Source organism: Phallusia mammillata, chromosome 2 (genome assembly GCF_965637545.1).
Source record: "Phallusia mammillata chromosome 2, kaPhaMamm4.hap1.1, whole genome shotgun sequence".
Taxonomy (NCBI): domain Eukaryota; kingdom Metazoa; phylum Chordata; class Ascidiacea; order Phlebobranchia; family Ascidiidae; genus Phallusia; species Phallusia mammillata.
The window spans coordinates 16,366,904-16,384,021 of NC_137253.1; the positions used below are offsets into that span (position 1 = coordinate 16,366,904).

A 17,118-nucleotide genomic window follows, 5' to 3' on the forward strand; every position below is an offset into this window, starting at 1 on the left:
AGTAGAGAAGCAAGTACTGTTGTAGAAATCTTTTTTCAAAATGTTCTCTGAGACTATTTTCTGACAGATTTAATGTAAAGTCAATTTGCATCTGTCGGTAAACATTTTCAGTGTACTTTCTCGTTGTGATTCTCACCAACACAGAACAACAAATGTAGAAAACAATATTACAAAATGTTGCAAAAGATGTGTTGCCTCGACCCGGGATTGAACCAGGGACCTTCAGATCTTCAGTTTGACGCTCTCCCGACTGAGCTATCGAGGCGATAACCTGGCCAGTACGGGGATCGAACCCGCGACATTTGCGTTATTAGCACAACGCTCTAATCAACTGAGCTAACCGGCCATGTACTATAAATTGAATTCAAATCTCCTTGTCATTAAGTGTCAATGAACACTTTTGGTCGGGATTCCAACACCGCGCAACCCTCGAAGCCGACAGAAATTGAAATTCATCGAACCCGCGACATTTGCGTTATTAGCACAACGCTCTAATCAACTGAGCTAACCGGCCATGTACTATAAATTGAATTCAAATCTCCTTGTCATTAAGTGTCAATGAACACTTTTGGTCGGGATTCCAACACCGCGCAACCCTCGAAGCCGACAGAAATTGAAATTCAGCTAATAAACAAAAAATGTAACTATTCTCAAACCTGAATCACACCAGGTTTGTTTTGGTGAAAAATAGGCAATGCGATGGAAGTCAAATTAGAGAAGTAATAACTACTAGAGAAGCAAGTACTGTTGTAGAAATCTTTTTTCAAAATGTTCTCTGAGACTATTTTCTGACAGATTTAATGTAAAGTCAATTTGCATCTGTCGGTAAACATTTTCAGTGCACTTTCTCGTTGTGATTCTCACCAACACAGAACAACTAATGTAGAAAAAAATATGACAAAAGATGTGTTGCCTCGACCCGGGATTGAACCAGGGACCTTCAGATCTTCAGTCTGACGCTCTCCCGACTGAGCTATCGAGGCGATAACCTGGCCAGTACGGGGATCGAACCCGCGACATTTGCGTTATTAGCACAACGCTCTAACCAACTGAGCTAACCGGCCATGTGCTGTAAATTGAATTCAAATCTCCTTGTCAAGTGTCAATGAACACTTTTGGTCGGGATTCCAACACCGCGCAACCCTCGAAGCCGACAGAAATTGAAATTCAGCTAATAAACAAAAAATGTAAGTATTCTCAAACCTGAATCACACCAGGTTTGTTTTGGTGAAAAATAGGCAATGCGACGGAAGTCAAATTAGAGAAGTAGAGAAGCAAGTACTGTTGTAGAAATCTTTTTTCAAAATGTTCTCTGAGACTATTTTCTGACAGATTTAATGTAAAGTCAATTTGCATCTGTCGGTAAACATTTTCAGTGTACTTTCTCGTTGTGATTCTCACCAACACAGAACAACAAATGTAGAAAACAATATTACAAAATGTTGCAAAAGATGTGTTGCCTCGACCCGGGATTGAACCAGGGACCTTCAGATCTTCAGTCTGACGCTCTCCCGACTGAGCTATCGAGGCGATAACCTGGCCAGTACGGGGATCGAACCCGCGACATTTGCGTTATTAGCACAACGCTCTAACCAACTGAGCTAACCGGTCATGTGCTGTAAATTGAATTCAAATCTCCTTGTCATTAAGTGTCAATGAACACTTTTGGTCGGGATTCCAACACCGCGCAACCCTCGAAGCCGACAGAAATTGAAATTCAGCTAATAAACAAAAAATGTAACTATTCTCAAACCTGAATCACACCAGGTTTGTTTTGGTGAAAAATAGGCAATGCGATGGAAGTCAAATTAGAGAAGTAATAAACTACTAGAGAAGCAAGTACTGTTGTAGAAATCTTTTTTCAAAATGTTCTCTGAGACTATTTTCTGACAGATTTAATGTAAAGTCAATTTGCATCTGTCGGTAAACATTTTCAGTGTACTTTCTCGTTGTGATTCTCACCAACACAGAACAACAAATGTAGAAAAAAAAATTACAAAATGTTGCAAAATATGTGTTGCCTCGACCCTGGATTGAACCAGGAACCTTCAGATCTTCAGTCTGACGCTCTCCCGACTGAGCTATCGAGGCGATAACCTGGCCAGTACGGGGATCGAACCCGCGACATTTGCGTTATTAGCACAACGCTCTAACCAACTGAGCTAACCGGCCATGTGCAGTAAATTGAATTCAAATCTCCTTGTCAAATGTCAATGAACACTTTTGGTCGGGATTCCAACACCGCGCAACCCTCGAAGCCGACAGAAATTTAAATTCAGCTAATAAACAAACAATGTAAGTATTCTCAAACCTGAATCACACCAGGTTTGTTTTGGTGAAAAATAGGCAATGCGACGGAAGTCAAATTAGAGAAGTAGAGAAGCAAGTACTGTTGTAGAAATCTTTTTTCAAAATGTTCTCTGAGACTATTTTCTGACAGATTTAATGTAAAGTCAATTTGCATCTGTCGGTAAACATTTTCAGTGCACTTTCTCGTTGTGATTCTCACCAACACAGAACAACTAATGTAGAAAAAATATTACAAAAGATGTGCTGCCTCGACCCGGGATTGAACCAGGGACCTTCAGATCTTCAGTCTGACGCTCTCCCGACTGAGCTATCGAGGCGATAACCTGGCCAGTACGGGGATCGAACCCGCGACATTTGCGTTATTAGCACAACGCTCTAACCAACTGAGCTAACCGGCCATGTGCTGTAAATTGAATTCAAATCTCCTTGTCAAGTGTCAATGAACACTTTTGGTCGGGATTCCAACACCGCGCAACCCTCGAAGCCGACAGAAATTGAAATTCAGCTAATAAACAAAAAATGTAAGTATTCTCAAACCTGAATCACACCAGGTTTGTTTTGGTGAAAAATAGGCAATGCGACGGAAGTCAAATTAGAGAAGTAGAGAAGCAAGTAGCCTACTGTTGTAGAAATCTTTTTTCAAAATGTTCTCTGAGACTATTTTCTGACAGATTTAATGTCAAGTCAATTTGCATCTGTCGGTAAACATTTTCAGTGTACTTTCTCGTTGTGATTCTCACCAACACAGAACAACAAATGTAGAAAACAATATTACAAAAGATGTGTTGCCTCGACCCGGGATTGAACCAGGGACCTTCAGATCTTCAGTCTGACGCTCTCCCGACTGAGCTATCGAGGCGATAACCTGGCCAGTACGGGGATCGAACCCGCGACATTTGCGTTATTAGCACAACGCTCTAACCAACTGAGCTAACCGGTCATGTGCTGTAAATTGAATTCAAATCTCCTTGTCATTAAGTGTCAATGAACACTTTTGGTCGGGATTCCAACACCGCGCAACCCTCGAAGCCGACAGAAATTGAAATTCAGCTAATAAACAAAAAATGTAAGTATTCTCAAACCTGAATCACACCAGGTTTGTTTTGGTGAAAAATAGGCAATGCGACGGAAGTCAAATTAGAGAAGTAGAGAAGCAAGTACTGTTGTAGAAATCTTTTTTCAAAATGTTCTCTGAGACTATTTTCTGACAGATTTAATGTAAAGTCAATTTGCATCTGTCGGTAAACATTTTCAGTGTACTTTCTCGTTGTGATTCTCACCAACACAGAACAACAAATGTAGAAAACAATATTACAAAATGTTGCAAAAGATGTGTTGCCTCGACCCGGGATTGAACCAGGGACCTTCAGATCTTCAGTCTGACGCTCTCCCGACTGAGCTATCGAGGCGATAACCTGGCCAGTACGGGGATCGAACCCGCGACATTTGCGTTATTAGCACAACGCTCTAATCAACTGAGCTAACCGGCCATGTACTGTAAATTGAATTCAAATCTCCTTGTCATTAAGTGTCAATGAACACTTTTGGTCGGGATTCCAACACCGCGCAACCCTCGAAGCCGACAGAAATTTAAATTCAGCTAATAAACAAAAAATGTAAGTATTCTCAAACCTGAATCACACCAGGTTTGTTTTGATGAAAAATAGGCAATGCGATGGAAGTCAAATTAGAGAAGTAATAACTACTAGAGAAGCAAGTAGCCTACTGTTGTAGAAATCTTTTTTCAAAATGTTCTCTGAGACTATTTTCTGACAGATTTAATGTAAAGTCAATTTGCATCTGTCGGTAAACATTTTCAGTGTACTTTCTCGTTGTGATTCTCACCAACACAGAACAACAAATGTAGAAAACAATATTACAAAATGTTGCAAAAGATGTGTTGCCTCGACCCGGGATTGAACCAGGGACCTTCAGATCTTCAGTCTGACGCTCTCCCGACTGAGCTATCGAGGCGATAACCTGGCCAGTACGGGGATCGAACCCGCGACATTTGCGTTATTAGCACAACGCTCTAACCAACTGAGCTAACCGGTCATGTGCTGTAAATTGAATTCAAATCTCCTTGTCATTAAGTGTCAATGAACACTTTTGGTCGGGATTCCAACACCGCGCAACCCTCGAAGCCGACAGAAATTTAAATTCAGCTAATAAACAAAAAATGTAACTATTCTCAAACCTGAATCACACCAGGTTTGTTTTGGTGAAAAATAGGCAATGCGATGGAAGTCAAATTAGAGAAGTAATAAACTACTAGAGAAGCAAGTACTGTTGTAGAAATCTTTTTTCAAAATGTTCTCTGAGACTATTTTCTGACAGATTTAATGTAAAGTCAATTTGCATCTGTCGGTAAACATTTTCAGTGTACTTTCTCGTTGTGATTCTCACCAACACAGAACAACAAATGTAGAAAAAAATATTACAAAATGTTGCAAAAGATGTGTTGCCTCGACCCGGGATTGAACCAGGAACCTTCAGATCTTCAGTCTGACGCTCTCCCGACTGAGCTATCGAGGCGATAACCTGGCCAGTACGGGGATCGAACCCGCGACATTTGCGTTATTAGCACAACGCTCTAACCAACTGAGCTAACCGGCCATGTGCTGTAAATTGAATTCAAATCTCCTTGTCAAGTGTCAATGAACACTTTTGGTCGGGATTCCAACACCGCGCAACCTTCGAAGCCGACAGAAATTGAAATTCAGCTAATAAACAAAAAATGTAAGTATTCTCAAACCTGAATCACACCAGGTTTGTTTTGGTGAAAAATAGGCAATGCGATGGAAGTCAAATTAGAGAAGTAATAACTACTAGAGAAGCAAGTAGCCTACTGTTGTAGAAATCTTTTTTCAAAATGTTCTCTGAGACTATTTTCTGACAGATTTAATGTAAAGTCAATTTGCATCTGTCGGTAAACATTTTCAGTGTACTTTCTCGTTGTGATTCTCACCAACACAGAACAACTAATGTAGAAAAAAATTATGACAAAAGATGTGTTGCCTCGACCCGGGATTGAACCAGGGACCTTCAGATCTTCAGTCTGACGCTCTCCCGACTGAGCTATCGAGGCGATAACCTGGCCAGTACGGGGATCGAACCCGCGACATTTGCGTTATTAGCACAACGCTCTAACCAACTGAGCTAACCGGCCATGTGCTGTAAATTGAATTCAAATCTCCTTGTCAAGTGTCAATGAACACTTTTGGTCGGGATTCCAACACCGCGCAACCCTCGAAGCCGACAGAAATTGAAATTCAGCTAATAAACAAAAAATGTAAGTATTCTCAAACCTGAATCACACCAGGTTTGTTTTGGTGAAAAATAGGCAATGCGACGGAAGTCAAATTAGAGAAGTAGAGAAGCAAGTAGCCTACTGTTGTAGAAATCTTTTTTCAAAATGTTCTCTGAGACTATTTTCTGACAGATTTAATGTAAAGTCAATTTGCATCTGTCGGTAAACATTTTCAGTGTACTTTCTCGTTGTGATTCTCACCAACACAGAACAACAAATGTAGAAAACAATATTACAAAAGATGTGTTGCCTCGACCCGGGATTGAACCAGGGACCTTCAGATGTTCAGTCTGACGCTCTCCCGACTGAGCTATCGAGGCGATTACCTGGCCAGTACGGGGATCGAACCCGCGACATTTGCGTTATTAGCACAACGCTCTAACCAACTGAGCTAACCGGCCATGTGCAGTAAATTGAATTCAAATCTCCTTGTCAAGTGTCAATGGACACTTTTGGTCGGGATTCCAACACCGCGCAACCCTCGAAGCTGACAGAAATTGAAATTCAGCTAATAAACAAAAAATGTAAGTATTCTCAAACCTGAATCACACCAGGTTTGTTTTGGTGAAAAATAGGCAATGCGACGGAAGTCAAATTAGAGAAGTAGAGAAGCAAGTACTGTTGTAGAAATCTTTTTTCAAAATGTTCTCTGAGACTATTTTCTGACAGATTTAATGTAAAGTCAATTTGCATCTGTCGGTAAACATTTTCAGTGTACTTTCTCGTTGTGATTCTCACCAACACAGAACAACAAATGTAGAAAAAAATATTACAAAATGTTGCAAAAGATGTGTTGCCTCGACCCGGGATTGAACCAGGGACCTTCAGATCTTCAGTCTGACGCTCTCCCGACTGAGCTATCGAGGCGATAACCTGGCCAGTACGGGGATCGAACCCGCGACATTTGCGTTATTAGCACAACGCTCTAACCAACTGAGCTAACCGGCCATGTGCAGTAAATTGAATTCAAATCTCCTTGTCAAATATCAATGAACACTTTTGGTCGGGATTCCAACACCGCGCAACCCTCGAAGCCGACAGAAATTGAAATTCAGCTAATAAACAAAAAATGTAAGTATTCTCAAACCTGAATCACACCAGGTTTGTTTTGGTGAAAAATAGGCAATGCGACGGAAGTCAAATTAGAGAAGTAATAACTACTAGAGAAGCAAGTAGCCTACTGTTGTAGAAATCTTTTTTCAAAATGTTCTCTGAGACTATTTTCTGACAGATTTAATGTAAAGTCAATTTGCATCTGTCGGTAAACATTTTCAGTGCACTTTCTCGTTGTGATTCTCACCAACACAGAACAACTAATGTAGAAAAAAATATGACAAAAGATGTGTTGCCTCGACCCGGGATTGAACCAGGGACCTTCAGATCTTCAGTCTGACGCTCTCCCGACTGAGCTATCGAGGGGATAACCTGGCCAGTACGGGGATCGAACCCGCGACATTTGCGTTATTAGCACAACGCTCTAACCAACTGAGCTAATGTGCAGTAAATTGAATTCAAATCTCCTTGTCAAGTGTCAATGAACACTTTTGGTCGGGATTCCAACACCGCGCAACCCTCGAAGCCGACAGAAATTGAAATTCAGCTAATAAACAAAAAATGTAAGTATTCTCAAACCTGAATCACACCAGGTTTGTTTTGGTGAAAAATAGGCAATGCGACGGAAGTCAAATTAGAGAAATAGAGAAGCAAGTACTGTTGTAGAAATCTTTTTTCAAAATGTTCTCTGAGACTATTTTCTGACAGATTTAATGTAAAGTCAATTTGCATCTGTCGGTAAACATTTTCAGTGTACTTTCTCGTTGTGATTTTCACCAACACAGAACAACTAATGTAGAAAAAAATATGACAAAAGATGTGTTGCCTCGACCCGGGATTGAACCAGGGACCTTCAGATCTTCAGTCTGACGCTCTCCCGACTGAGCTATCGAGGGGATAACCTGGCCAGTACGGGGATCGAACCCGCGACATTTGCGTTATTAGCACAACGCTCTAACCAACTGAGCTAATGTGCAGTAAATTGAATTCAAATCTCCTTGTCAAGTGTCAATGAACACTTTTGGTCGGGATTCCAACACCGCGCAACCCTCGAAGCCGACAGAAATTGAAATTCAGCTAATAAACAAAAAATGTAAGTATTCTCAAACCTGAATCACACCAGGTTTGTTTTGGTGAAAAATAGGCAATGCGACGGAAGTCAAATTAGACAAATAGAGAAGCAAGTACTGTTGTAGAAATCTTTTTTCAAAATGTTCTCTGAGACTATTTTCTGACAGATTTAATGTAAAGTCAATTTGCATCTGTCGGTAAACATTTTCAGTGTACTTTCTCGTTGTGATTCTCACCAACACAGAACAACAAATGTAGAAAACAATATTACAAAAGATGTGTTGCCTCGACCCGGGATTGAACCAGGGACCTTCAGATCTTCAGTCTGACGCTCTCGCGACTGAGCTATCGAGGGGATAACCTGGCCAGTACGGGGATCGAACCCGCGACATTTGCGTTATTAGCACAACGCTCTAACCAACTGAGCTAACCGGCCATGTGCAGTAAATTGAATTCAAATCTCCTTGTCAAGTGTCAATGAACACTTTTGGTCGGGATTCCAACACCGCGCAACCCTCGAAGCTGACAGAAATTTAAATTCAGCTAATAAACAAAAAATGTAAGTATTCTCAAACCTGAATCACACCAGGTTTGTTTTGGTGAAAAATAGGCAATGCGATGGAAGTCAAATTAGAGAAGTAATAACTACTAGAGAAGCAAGTAGCCTACTGTTGTAGAAATCTTTTTTCAAAATGTTCTCTGAGACTATTTTCTGACAGATTTAATGTAAAGTCAATTTGCATCTGTCGGTAAACAATTTCAGTGCACTTTCTCGTTGTGATTCTCACCAACACAGAACAACTAATGTAGAAAACAATATGACAAAAGATGTGTTGCCTCGACCCGGGATTGAACCAGGAACCTTCAGATCTTCAGTCTGACGCTCTCCCGACTGAGCTATCGAGGCGATAACCTGGCCAGTACGGGGATCGAACCCGCGACATTTGCGTTATTAGCACAACGCTCTAACCAACTGAGCTAACCGGCCATGTGCTGTAAATTGAATTCAAATCTCCTTGTCAAGTGTCAATGAACACTTTTGGTCGGGATTCCAACACCGCGCAACCTTCGAAGCCGACAGAAATTGAAATTCAGCTAATAAACAAAAAATGTAAGTATTCTCAAACCTGAATCACACCAGGTTTGTTTTGGTGAAAAATAGGCAATGTGATGGAAGTCAAATTAGAGAAGTAATAACTACTAGAGAAGCAAGTAGCCTACTGTTGTAGAAATCTTTTTTCAAAATGTTCTCTGAGACTATTTTCTGACAGATTTAATGTAAAGTCAATTTGCATCTGTCGGTAAACATTTTCAGTGTACTTTCTCGTTGTGATTCTCACCAACACAGAACAACTAATGTAGAAAAAAATTATGACAAAAGATGTGTTGCCTCGACCCGGGATTGAACCAGGGACCTTCAGATCTTCAGTCTGACGCTCTCCCGACTGAGCTATCGAGGCGATAACCTGGCCAGTACGGGGATCGAACCCGCGACATTTGCGTTATTAGCACAACGCTCTAACCAACTGAGCTAACCGGCCATGTGCTGTAAATTGAATTCAAATCTCCTTGTCAAGTGTCAATGAACACTTTTGGTCGGGATTCCAACACCGCGCAACCCTCGAAGCCGACAGAAATTGAAATTCAGCTAATAAACAAAAAATGTAAGTATTCTCAAACCTGAATCACACCAGGTTTGTTTTGGTGAAAAATAGGCAATGCGACGGAAGTCAAATTAGAGAAGTAGAGAAGCAAGTAGCCTACTGTTGTAGAAATCTTTTTTCAAAATGTTCTCTGAGACTATTTTCTGACAGATTTAATGTAAAGTCAATTTGCATCTGTCGGTAAACATTTTCAGTGTACTTTCTCGTTGTGATTCTCACCAACACAGAACAACAAATGTAGAAAACAATATTACAAAAGATGTGTTGCCTCGACCCGGGATTGAACCAGGGACCTTCAGATGTTCAGTCTGACGCTCTCCCGACTGAGCTATCGAGGCGATTACCTGGCCAGTACGGGGATCGAACCCGCGACATTTGCGTTATTAGCACAACGCTCTAACCAACTGAGCTAACCGGCCATGTGCAGTAAATTGAATTCAAATCTCCTTGTCAAGTGTCAATGGACACTTTTGGTCGGGATTCCAACACCGCGCAACCCTCGAAGCTGACAGAAATTGAAATTCAGCTAATAAACAAAAAATGTAAGTATTCTCAAACCTGAATCACACCAGGTTTGTTTTGGTGAAAAATAGGCAATGCGACGGAAGTCAAATTAGAGAAGTAGAGAAGCAAGTACTGTTGTAGAAATCTTTTTTCAAAATGTTCTCTGAGACTATTTTCTGACAGATTTAATGTAAAGTCAATTTGCATCTGTCGGTAAACATTTTCAGTGTACTTTCTCGTTGTGATTCTCACCAACACAGAACAACAAATGTAGAAAACAATATTACAAAATGTTGCAAAAGATGTGTTGCCTCGACCCGGGATTGAACCAGGGACCTTCAGATCTTCAGTCTGACGCTCTCCCGACTGAGCTATCGAGGCGATAACCTGGCCAGTACGGGGATCGAACCCGCGACATTTGCGTTATTAGCACAACGCTCTAACCAACTGAGCTAACCGGCCATGTGCAGTAAATTGAATTCAAATCTCCTTGTCAAATATCAATGAACACTTTTGGTCGGGATTCCAACACCGCGCAACCCTCGAAGCCGACAGAAATTGAAATTCAGCTAATAAACAAAAAATGTAAGTATTCTCAAACCTGAATCACACCAGGTTTGTTTTGGTGAAAAATAGGCAATGCGACGGAAGTCAAATTAGAGAAGTAATAACTACTAGAGAAGCAAGTAGCCTACTGTTGTAGAAATCTTTTTTCAAAATGTTCTCTGAGACTATTTTCTGACAGATTTAATGTAAAGTCAATTTGCATCTGTCGGTAAACATTTTCAGTGCACTTTCTCGTTGTGATTCTCACCAACACAGAACAACTAATGTAGAAAAAAATATGACAAAAGATGTGTTGCCTCGACCCGGGATTGAACCAGGGACCTTCAGATCTTCAGTCTGACGCTCTCCCGACTGAGCTATCGAGGGGATAACCTGGCCAGTACGGGGATCGAACCCGCGACATTTGCGTTATTAGCACAACGCTCTAACCAACTGAGCTAATGTGCAGTAAATTGAATTCAAATCTCCTTGTCAAGTGTCAATGAACACTTTTGGTCGGGATTCCAACACCGCGCAACCCTCGAAGCCGACAGAAATTGAAATTCAGCTAATAAACAAAAAATGTAAGTATTCTCAAACCTGAATCACACCAGGTTTGTTTTGGTGAAAAATAGGCAATGCGACGGAAGTCAAATTAGAGAAATAGAGAAGCAAGTACTGTTGTAGAAATCTTTTTTCAAAATGTTCTCTGAGACTATTTTCTGACAGATTTAATGTAAAGTCAATTTGCATCTGTCGGTAAACATTTTCAGTGTACTTTCTCGTTGTGATTTTCACCAACACAGAACAACTAATGTAGAAAAAAATATGACAAAAGATGTGTTGCCTCGACCCGGGATTGAACCAGGGACCTTCAGATCTTCAGTCTGACGCTCTCCCGACTGAGCTATCGAGGGGATAACCTGGCCAGTACGGGGATCGAACCCGCGACATTTGCGTTATTAGCACAACGCTCTAACCAACTGAGCTAATGTGCAGTAAATTGAATTCAAATCTCCTTGTCAAGTGTCAATGAACACTTTTGGTCGGGATTCCAACACCGCGCAACCCTCGAAGCCGACAGAAATTGAAATTCAGCTAATAAACAAAAAATGTAAGTATTCTCAAACCTGAATCACACCAGGTTTGTTTTGGTGAAAAATAGGCAATGCGACGGAAGTCAAATTAGACAAATAGAGAAGCAAGTACTGTTGTAGAAATCTTTTTTCAAAATGTTCTCTGAGACTATTTTCTGACAGATTTAATGTAAAGTCAATTTGCATCTGTCGGTAAACATTTTCAGTGTACTTTCTCGTTGTGATTCTCACCAACACAGAACAACAAATGTAGAAAACAATATTACAAAAGATGTGTTGCCTCGACCCGGGATTGAACCAGGGACCTTCAGATCTTCAGTCTGACGCTCTCGCGACTGAGCTATCGAGGGGATAACCTGGCCAGTACGGGGATCGAACCCGCGACATTTGCGTTATTAGCACAACGCTCTAACCAACTGAGCTAACCGGCCATGTGCAGTAAATTGAATTCAAATCTCCTTGTCAAGTGTCAATGAACACTTTTGGTCGGGATTCCAACACCGCGCAACCCTCGAAGCTGACAGAAATTTAAATTCAGCTAATAAACAAAAAATGTAAGTATTCTCAAACCTGAATCACACCAGGTTTGTTTTGGTGAAAAATAGGCAATGCGATGGAAGTCAAATTAGAGAAGTAATAACTACTAGAGAAGCAAGTAGCCTACTGTTGTAGAAATCTTTTTTCAAAATGTTCTCTGAGACTATTTTCTGACAGATTTAATGTAAAGTCAATTTGCATCTGTCGGTAAACAATTTCAGTGCACTTTCTCGTTGTGATTCTCACCAACACAGAACAACTAATGTAGAAAACAATATGACAAAAGATGTGTTGCCTCGACCCGGGATTGAACCAGGGACCTTCAGATCTTCAGTCTGACGCTCTCCCGACTGAGCTATCGAGGCGATAACCTGGCCAGTACGGGGATCGAACCCGCGACATTTGCGTTATTAGCACAACGCTCTAACCAACTGAGCTAACCGGCCATGTGCTGTAAATTCAATTCAAATCTCCTTGTCAAGTGTCAATGGACACTTTTGGTCGGGATTCCAACACCGCGCAACCCTCGAAGCTGACAGAAATTTAAATTCAGCTAATAAACAAAAAATGTAAGTATTCTCAAACCTGAATCACACCAGGTTTGTTTTGGTGAAAAATAGGCAATGCGACGGAAGTCAAATTAGAGAAGTAGAGAAGCAAGTACTGTTGTAGAAATCTTTTTTCAAAATGTTCTCTGAGACTATTTTCTGACAGATTTAATGTAAAGTCAATTTGCATCTGTCGGTAAACATTTTCAGTGTACTTTCTCGTTGTGATTCTCACCAACACAGAACAACAAATGTAGAAAACAATATTACAAAAGATGTGTTGCCTCGACCCGGGATTGAACCAGGGACCTTCAGATCTTCAGTCTGACGCTCTCCCGACTGAGCTATCGAGGCGATAACCTGGCCAGTACGGGGATCGAACCCGCGACATTTGCGTTATTAGCACAACGCTCTAACCAACTGAGCTAACCGGCCATGTGCAGTAAATTGAATTCAAATCTCCTTGTCAAATGTCAATGAACACTTTTGGTCGGGATTCCAACACCGCGCAACCCTCGAAGCCGACAGAAATTGAAATTCAGCTAATAAACAAAAAATGTAAGTATTCTCAAACCTGAATCACACCAGGTTTGTTTTGGTGAAAAATAGGCAATGCGACGGAAGTCAAATTAGAGAAGTAATAACTACTAGAGAAGCAAGTAGCCTACTGTTGTAGAAATCTTTTTTCAAAATGTTCTCTGAGACTATTTTCTGACAGATTTAATGTAAAGTCAATTTGCATCTGTCGGTAAACATTTTCAGTGCACTTTCTCGTTGTGATTCTCACCAACACAGAACAACTAATGTAGAAAAAAATGTTACAAAAGATGTGTTGCCTCGACCCTGGATTGAACCAGGGACCTTCAGATCTTCAGTCTGACGCTCTCCCGACTGAGCTATCGAGGCGATAACCTGGCCAGTACGGGGATCGAACCCGCGACATTTGCGTTATTAGCACAACGCTCTAACCAACTGAGCTAACCGGCCATGTGCTGTAAATTCAATTCAAATCTCCTTGTCAAGTGTCAATGAACACTTTTGGTCGGGATTCCAACACCGCGCAACCCTCGGAACCGACAGAAATTGAAATTCAGCTAATAAACAAACAATGTAAGTATTCTCAAACCTGAATCACACCAGGTTTGTTTTGGTGAAAAATAGGCAATGCGACGGAAGTCAAATTAGAGAAGTAATAACTACTAGAGAAGCAAGTAGCCTACTGTTGTAGAAATCTTTTTTCAAAATGTTCTCTGAGACTATTTTCTGACAGATTTAATGTAAAGTCAATTTGCATCTGTCGGTAAACATTTTCAGTGCACTTTCTCGTTGTGATTCTCACCAACACAGAACAACTAATGTAGAAAAAAATATTACAAAAGATGTGTTGCCTCGACCCTGGATTGAACCAGGGACCTTCAGATCTTCAGTCTGACGCTCTCCCGACTGAGCTATCGAGGCGATAACCTGGCCAGTACGGGGATCGAACCCGCGACATTTGCGTTATTAGCACAACGCTCTAACCAACTGAGCTAACCGGCCATGTGCTGTAAATTCAATTCAAATCTCCTTGTCAAGTGTCAATGAACACTTTTGGTCGGGATTCCAACACCGCGCAACCCTCGGAACCGACAGAAATTGAAATTCAGCTAATAAACAAACAATGTAAGTATTCTCAAACCTGAATCACACCAGGTTTGTTTTGGTGAAAAATAGGCAATGCGACGGAAGTCAAATTAGAGAAGTAATAAACTACTAGAGAAGCAAGTAGCCTACTGTTGTAGAAATCTTTTTTCAAAATGTTCTCTGAGACTATTTTCTGACAGATTTAATGTAAAGTCAATTTGCATCTGTCGGTAAACATTTTCAGTGTACTTTCTCGTTGTGATTTTCACCAACACAGAACAACTAATGTAGAAAAAAATATGACAAAAGATGTGTTGCCTCGACCCGGGATTGAACCAGGGACCTTCAGATCTTCAGTCTGACGCTCTCCCGACTGAGCTATCGAGGGGATAACCTGGCCAGTACGGGGATCGAACCCGCGACATTTGCGTTATTAGCACAACGCTCTAACCAACTGAGCTAATGTGCAGTAAATTGAATTCAAATCTCCTTGTCAAGTGTCAATGAACACTTTTGGTCGGGATTCCAACACCGCGCAACCCTCGAAGCCGACAGAAATTGAAATTCAGCTAATAAACAAAAAATGTAAGTATTCTCAAACCTGAATCACACCAGGTTTGTTTTGGTGAAAAATAGGCAATGCGACGGAAGTCAAATTAGAGAAGTAGAGAAGCAAGTACTGTTGTAGAAATCTTTTTTCAAAATGTTCTCTGAGACTATTTTCTGACAGATTTAATGTAAAGTCAATTTGCATCTGTCGGTAAACATTTTCAGTGTACTTTCTCGTTGTGATTCTCACCAACACAGAACAACAAATGTAGAAAACAATATTACAAAAGATGTGTTGCCTCGACCCGGGATTGAACCAGGGACCTTCAGATCTTCAGTCTGACGCTCTCCCGACTGAGCTATCGAGGGGATAACCTGGCCAGTACGGGGATCGAACCCGCGACATTTGCGTTATTAGCACAACGCTCTAACCAACTGAGCTAACCGGCCATGTGCAGTAAATTGAATTCAAATCTCCTTGTCAAGTGTCAATGAACACTTTTGGTCGGGATTCCAACACCGCGCAACCCTCGAAGCTGACAGAAATTTAAATTCAGCTAATAAACAAAAAATGTAAGTATTCTCAAACCTGAATCACACCAGGTTTGTTTTGGTGAAAAATAGGCAATGCGACGGAAGTCAAATTAGAGAAGTAGAGAAGCAAGTAGCCTACTGTTGTAGAAATCTTTTTTCAAAATGTTCTCTGAGACTATTTTCTGACAGATTTAATGTAAAGTCAATTTGCATCTGTCGGTAAACATTTTCAGTGTACTTTCTCGTTGTGATTCTCACCAACACAGAACAACAAATGTAGAAAACAATATTACAAAAGATGTGTTGCCTCGACCCGGGATTGAACCAGGGACCTTCAGATCTTCAGTCTGACGCTCTCCCGACTGAGCTATCGAGGCGATAACCTGGCCAGTACGGGGATCGAACCCGCGACATTTGCGTTATTAGCACAACGCTCTAACCAACTGAGCTAACCGGCCATGTGCAGTAAATTGAATTCAAATCTCCTTGTCAAATGTCAATGAACACTTTTGGTCGGGATTCCAACACCGCGCAACCCTCGAAGCCGACAGAAATTGAAATTCAGCTAATAAACAAACAATGTAAGTATTCTCAAACCTGAATCACACCAGGTTTGTTTTGGTGAAAAATAAGCAATGCGACGGAAGTCAAATTAGAGAAGTAATAAACTACTAGAGAAGCAAGTAGCCTACTGTTGTAGAAATCTTTTTTCAAAATGTTCTCTAAGACTATTTTCTGACAGATTTAATGTAAAGTCAATTTGCATCTGTCGGTAAACATTTTCAGTGTACTTTCTCGTTGTGATTTTCACCATCACAGAACAACTAATGTAGAAAACAATATTACAAAAGATGTGTTGCCTCGACCCTGGATTGAACCAGGGACCTTCAGATCTTCAGTCTGACGCTCTCCCGACTGAGCTATCGAGGGGATAACCTGGCCAGTACGGGGATCGAACCCGCGACATTTGCGTTATTAGCACAACGCTCTAACCAACTGAGCTAATGTGCAGTAAATTGAATTCAAATCTCCTTGTCAAGTGTCAATGAACACTTTTGGTCGGGATTCCAACACCGCGCAACCCTCGAAGCCGACAGAAATTGAAATTCAGCTAATAAACAAAAAATGTAAGTATTCTCAAACCTGAATCACACCAGGTTTGTTTTGGTGAAAAATAGGCAATGCGACGGAAGTCAAATTAGAGAAGTAGAGAAGCAAGTAGCCTACTGTTGTAGAAATCTTTTTTCAAAATGTTCTCTGAGACTATTTTCTGACAGATTTAATGTAAAGTCAATTTGCATCTGTCGGTAAACATTTTCAGTGTACTTTCTCGTTGTGATTCTCACCAACACAGAACAACAAATGTAGAAAACAATATTACAAAAGATGTGTTGCCTCGACCCGGGATTGAACCAGGGACCTTCAGATCTTCAGTCTGACGCTCTCCCGACTGAGCTATCGAGGGGATAACCTGGCCAGTACGGGGATCGAACCCGCGACATTTGCGTTATTAGCACAACGCTCTAACCAACTGAGCTAACCGGCCATGTGCAGTAAATTGAATTCAAATCTCCTTGTCAAGTGTCAATGAACACTTTTGGTCGGGATTCCAACACCGCGCAACCCTCGAAGCTGACAGAAATTTAAATTCAGCTAATAAACAAAAAATGTAAGTATTCTCAAACCTGAATCACACCAGGTTTGTTTTGGTGAAAAATAGGCAATGCGATGGAAGTCAAATTAGAGAAGTAATAACTACTAGAGAAGCAAGT

The 17,118-nt window shown here is 41.0% G+C and overlaps 42 non-coding genes across 42 annotated transcripts; all 42 read right to left on the reverse strand.

The window, feature by feature from the left end:
• Window positions 1-192: 192 nt before the first annotated feature.
• On the reverse strand, window positions 193-265 carry Trnaf-gaa (transfer RNA phenylalanine (anticodon GAA)). The gene has a single exon. It is a non-coding gene; the product is annotated as a tRNA-Phe (tRNA).
• Window positions 266-272: 7 nt separating this feature from the next.
• Window positions 273-346, reverse strand: Trnai-aau (transfer RNA isoleucine (anticodon AAU)). Its single transcript has one exon. It is a non-coding gene; the product is annotated as a tRNA-Ile (tRNA).
• A 564-nt stretch (window positions 347-910) lies between these two features.
• Trnaf-gaa (transfer RNA phenylalanine (anticodon GAA)) lies at window positions 911-983 on the reverse strand. The gene has a single exon. It is a non-coding gene; the product is annotated as a tRNA-Phe (tRNA).
• A 7-nt stretch (window positions 984-990) lies between these two features.
• Trnai-aau (transfer RNA isoleucine (anticodon AAU)) lies at window positions 991-1,064 on the reverse strand. The gene has a single exon. It is a non-coding gene; the product is annotated as a tRNA-Ile (tRNA).
• Window positions 1,065-1,457: 393 nt separating this feature from the next.
• Window positions 1,458-1,530, reverse strand: Trnaf-gaa (transfer RNA phenylalanine (anticodon GAA)). Its single transcript has one exon. It is a non-coding gene; the product is annotated as a tRNA-Phe (tRNA).
• Window positions 1,531-2,098: 568 nt separating this feature from the next.
• Window positions 2,099-2,172, reverse strand: Trnai-aau (transfer RNA isoleucine (anticodon AAU)). Its single transcript has one exon. It is a non-coding gene; the product is annotated as a tRNA-Ile (tRNA).
• Window positions 2,173-2,554: 382 nt separating this feature from the next.
• Window positions 2,555-2,627, reverse strand: Trnaf-gaa (transfer RNA phenylalanine (anticodon GAA)). Its single transcript has one exon. It is a non-coding gene; the product is annotated as a tRNA-Phe (tRNA).
• Window positions 2,628-2,634: 7 nt separating this feature from the next.
• Window positions 2,635-2,708, reverse strand: Trnai-aau (transfer RNA isoleucine (anticodon AAU)). Its single transcript has one exon. It is a non-coding gene; the product is annotated as a tRNA-Ile (tRNA).
• A 388-nt stretch (window positions 2,709-3,096) lies between these two features.
• Window positions 3,097-3,169, reverse strand: Trnaf-gaa (transfer RNA phenylalanine (anticodon GAA)). The gene has a single exon. It is a non-coding gene; the product is annotated as a tRNA-Phe (tRNA).
• Window positions 3,170-3,646: 477 nt separating this feature from the next.
• On the reverse strand, window positions 3,647-3,719 carry Trnaf-gaa (transfer RNA phenylalanine (anticodon GAA)). Its single transcript has one exon. It is a non-coding gene; the product is annotated as a tRNA-Phe (tRNA).
• Window positions 3,720-3,726: 7 nt separating this feature from the next.
• Trnai-aau (transfer RNA isoleucine (anticodon AAU)) lies at window positions 3,727-3,800 on the reverse strand. Its single transcript has one exon. It is a non-coding gene; the product is annotated as a tRNA-Ile (tRNA).
• A 411-nt stretch (window positions 3,801-4,211) lies between these two features.
• Window positions 4,212-4,284, reverse strand: Trnaf-gaa (transfer RNA phenylalanine (anticodon GAA)). The gene has a single exon. It is a non-coding gene; the product is annotated as a tRNA-Phe (tRNA).
• A 488-nt stretch (window positions 4,285-4,772) lies between these two features.
• Window positions 4,773-4,845, reverse strand: Trnaf-gaa (transfer RNA phenylalanine (anticodon GAA)). Its single transcript has one exon. It is a non-coding gene; the product is annotated as a tRNA-Phe (tRNA).
• A 7-nt stretch (window positions 4,846-4,852) lies between these two features.
• Window positions 4,853-4,926, reverse strand: Trnai-aau (transfer RNA isoleucine (anticodon AAU)). The gene has a single exon. It is a non-coding gene; the product is annotated as a tRNA-Ile (tRNA).
• A 399-nt stretch (window positions 4,927-5,325) lies between these two features.
• Trnaf-gaa (transfer RNA phenylalanine (anticodon GAA)) lies at window positions 5,326-5,398 on the reverse strand. The gene has a single exon. It is a non-coding gene; the product is annotated as a tRNA-Phe (tRNA).
• A 7-nt stretch (window positions 5,399-5,405) lies between these two features.
• On the reverse strand, window positions 5,406-5,479 carry Trnai-aau (transfer RNA isoleucine (anticodon AAU)). The gene has a single exon. It is a non-coding gene; the product is annotated as a tRNA-Ile (tRNA).
• A 388-nt stretch (window positions 5,480-5,867) lies between these two features.
• Window positions 5,868-5,940, reverse strand: Trnaf-gaa (transfer RNA phenylalanine (anticodon GAA)). Its single transcript has one exon. It is a non-coding gene; the product is annotated as a tRNA-Phe (tRNA).
• Window positions 5,941-5,947: 7 nt separating this feature from the next.
• On the reverse strand, window positions 5,948-6,021 carry Trnai-aau (transfer RNA isoleucine (anticodon AAU)). Its single transcript has one exon. It is a non-coding gene; the product is annotated as a tRNA-Ile (tRNA).
• Window positions 6,022-6,414: 393 nt separating this feature from the next.
• Window positions 6,415-6,487, reverse strand: Trnaf-gaa (transfer RNA phenylalanine (anticodon GAA)). The gene has a single exon. It is a non-coding gene; the product is annotated as a tRNA-Phe (tRNA).
• A 7-nt stretch (window positions 6,488-6,494) lies between these two features.
• Window positions 6,495-6,568, reverse strand: Trnai-aau (transfer RNA isoleucine (anticodon AAU)). Its single transcript has one exon. It is a non-coding gene; the product is annotated as a tRNA-Ile (tRNA).
• Window positions 6,569-8,106: 1,538 nt separating this feature from the next.
• On the reverse strand, window positions 8,107-8,180 carry Trnai-aau (transfer RNA isoleucine (anticodon AAU)). The gene has a single exon. It is a non-coding gene; the product is annotated as a tRNA-Ile (tRNA).
• A 398-nt stretch (window positions 8,181-8,578) lies between these two features.
• On the reverse strand, window positions 8,579-8,651 carry Trnaf-gaa (transfer RNA phenylalanine (anticodon GAA)). The gene has a single exon. It is a non-coding gene; the product is annotated as a tRNA-Phe (tRNA).
• A 7-nt stretch (window positions 8,652-8,658) lies between these two features.
• On the reverse strand, window positions 8,659-8,732 carry Trnai-aau (transfer RNA isoleucine (anticodon AAU)). Its single transcript has one exon. It is a non-coding gene; the product is annotated as a tRNA-Ile (tRNA).
• A 399-nt stretch (window positions 8,733-9,131) lies between these two features.
• Window positions 9,132-9,204, reverse strand: Trnaf-gaa (transfer RNA phenylalanine (anticodon GAA)). Its single transcript has one exon. It is a non-coding gene; the product is annotated as a tRNA-Phe (tRNA).
• A 7-nt stretch (window positions 9,205-9,211) lies between these two features.
• Trnai-aau (transfer RNA isoleucine (anticodon AAU)) lies at window positions 9,212-9,285 on the reverse strand. The gene has a single exon. It is a non-coding gene; the product is annotated as a tRNA-Ile (tRNA).
• A 388-nt stretch (window positions 9,286-9,673) lies between these two features.
• On the reverse strand, window positions 9,674-9,746 carry Trnaf-gaa (transfer RNA phenylalanine (anticodon GAA)). The gene has a single exon. It is a non-coding gene; the product is annotated as a tRNA-Phe (tRNA).
• A 7-nt stretch (window positions 9,747-9,753) lies between these two features.
• Window positions 9,754-9,827, reverse strand: Trnai-aau (transfer RNA isoleucine (anticodon AAU)). Its single transcript has one exon. It is a non-coding gene; the product is annotated as a tRNA-Ile (tRNA).
• A 393-nt stretch (window positions 9,828-10,220) lies between these two features.
• On the reverse strand, window positions 10,221-10,293 carry Trnaf-gaa (transfer RNA phenylalanine (anticodon GAA)). The gene has a single exon. It is a non-coding gene; the product is annotated as a tRNA-Phe (tRNA).
• Window positions 10,294-10,300: 7 nt separating this feature from the next.
• On the reverse strand, window positions 10,301-10,374 carry Trnai-aau (transfer RNA isoleucine (anticodon AAU)). The gene has a single exon. It is a non-coding gene; the product is annotated as a tRNA-Ile (tRNA).
• Window positions 10,375-11,912: 1,538 nt separating this feature from the next.
• On the reverse strand, window positions 11,913-11,986 carry Trnai-aau (transfer RNA isoleucine (anticodon AAU)). The gene has a single exon. It is a non-coding gene; the product is annotated as a tRNA-Ile (tRNA).
• A 398-nt stretch (window positions 11,987-12,384) lies between these two features.
• Window positions 12,385-12,457, reverse strand: Trnaf-gaa (transfer RNA phenylalanine (anticodon GAA)). Its single transcript has one exon. It is a non-coding gene; the product is annotated as a tRNA-Phe (tRNA).
• Window positions 12,458-12,464: 7 nt separating this feature from the next.
• Trnai-aau (transfer RNA isoleucine (anticodon AAU)) lies at window positions 12,465-12,538 on the reverse strand. Its single transcript has one exon. It is a non-coding gene; the product is annotated as a tRNA-Ile (tRNA).
• A 383-nt stretch (window positions 12,539-12,921) lies between these two features.
• Trnaf-gaa (transfer RNA phenylalanine (anticodon GAA)) lies at window positions 12,922-12,994 on the reverse strand. The gene has a single exon. It is a non-coding gene; the product is annotated as a tRNA-Phe (tRNA).
• Window positions 12,995-13,001: 7 nt separating this feature from the next.
• On the reverse strand, window positions 13,002-13,075 carry Trnai-aau (transfer RNA isoleucine (anticodon AAU)). The gene has a single exon. It is a non-coding gene; the product is annotated as a tRNA-Ile (tRNA).
• Window positions 13,076-13,473: 398 nt separating this feature from the next.
• On the reverse strand, window positions 13,474-13,546 carry Trnaf-gaa (transfer RNA phenylalanine (anticodon GAA)). The gene has a single exon. It is a non-coding gene; the product is annotated as a tRNA-Phe (tRNA).
• A 7-nt stretch (window positions 13,547-13,553) lies between these two features.
• Window positions 13,554-13,627, reverse strand: Trnai-aau (transfer RNA isoleucine (anticodon AAU)). The gene has a single exon. It is a non-coding gene; the product is annotated as a tRNA-Ile (tRNA).
• A 398-nt stretch (window positions 13,628-14,025) lies between these two features.
• Trnaf-gaa (transfer RNA phenylalanine (anticodon GAA)) lies at window positions 14,026-14,098 on the reverse strand. Its single transcript has one exon. It is a non-coding gene; the product is annotated as a tRNA-Phe (tRNA).
• A 7-nt stretch (window positions 14,099-14,105) lies between these two features.
• On the reverse strand, window positions 14,106-14,179 carry Trnai-aau (transfer RNA isoleucine (anticodon AAU)). Its single transcript has one exon. It is a non-coding gene; the product is annotated as a tRNA-Ile (tRNA).
• Window positions 14,180-15,188: 1,009 nt separating this feature from the next.
• Trnai-aau (transfer RNA isoleucine (anticodon AAU)) lies at window positions 15,189-15,262 on the reverse strand. The gene has a single exon. It is a non-coding gene; the product is annotated as a tRNA-Ile (tRNA).
• A 388-nt stretch (window positions 15,263-15,650) lies between these two features.
• Trnaf-gaa (transfer RNA phenylalanine (anticodon GAA)) lies at window positions 15,651-15,723 on the reverse strand. The gene has a single exon. It is a non-coding gene; the product is annotated as a tRNA-Phe (tRNA).
• Window positions 15,724-15,730: 7 nt separating this feature from the next.
• Window positions 15,731-15,804, reverse strand: Trnai-aau (transfer RNA isoleucine (anticodon AAU)). The gene has a single exon. It is a non-coding gene; the product is annotated as a tRNA-Ile (tRNA).
• Window positions 15,805-16,818: 1,014 nt separating this feature from the next.
• Window positions 16,819-16,892, reverse strand: Trnai-aau (transfer RNA isoleucine (anticodon AAU)). The gene has a single exon. It is a non-coding gene; the product is annotated as a tRNA-Ile (tRNA).
• Between the last annotated feature and the right edge of the window lie 226 nt (window positions 16,893-17,118).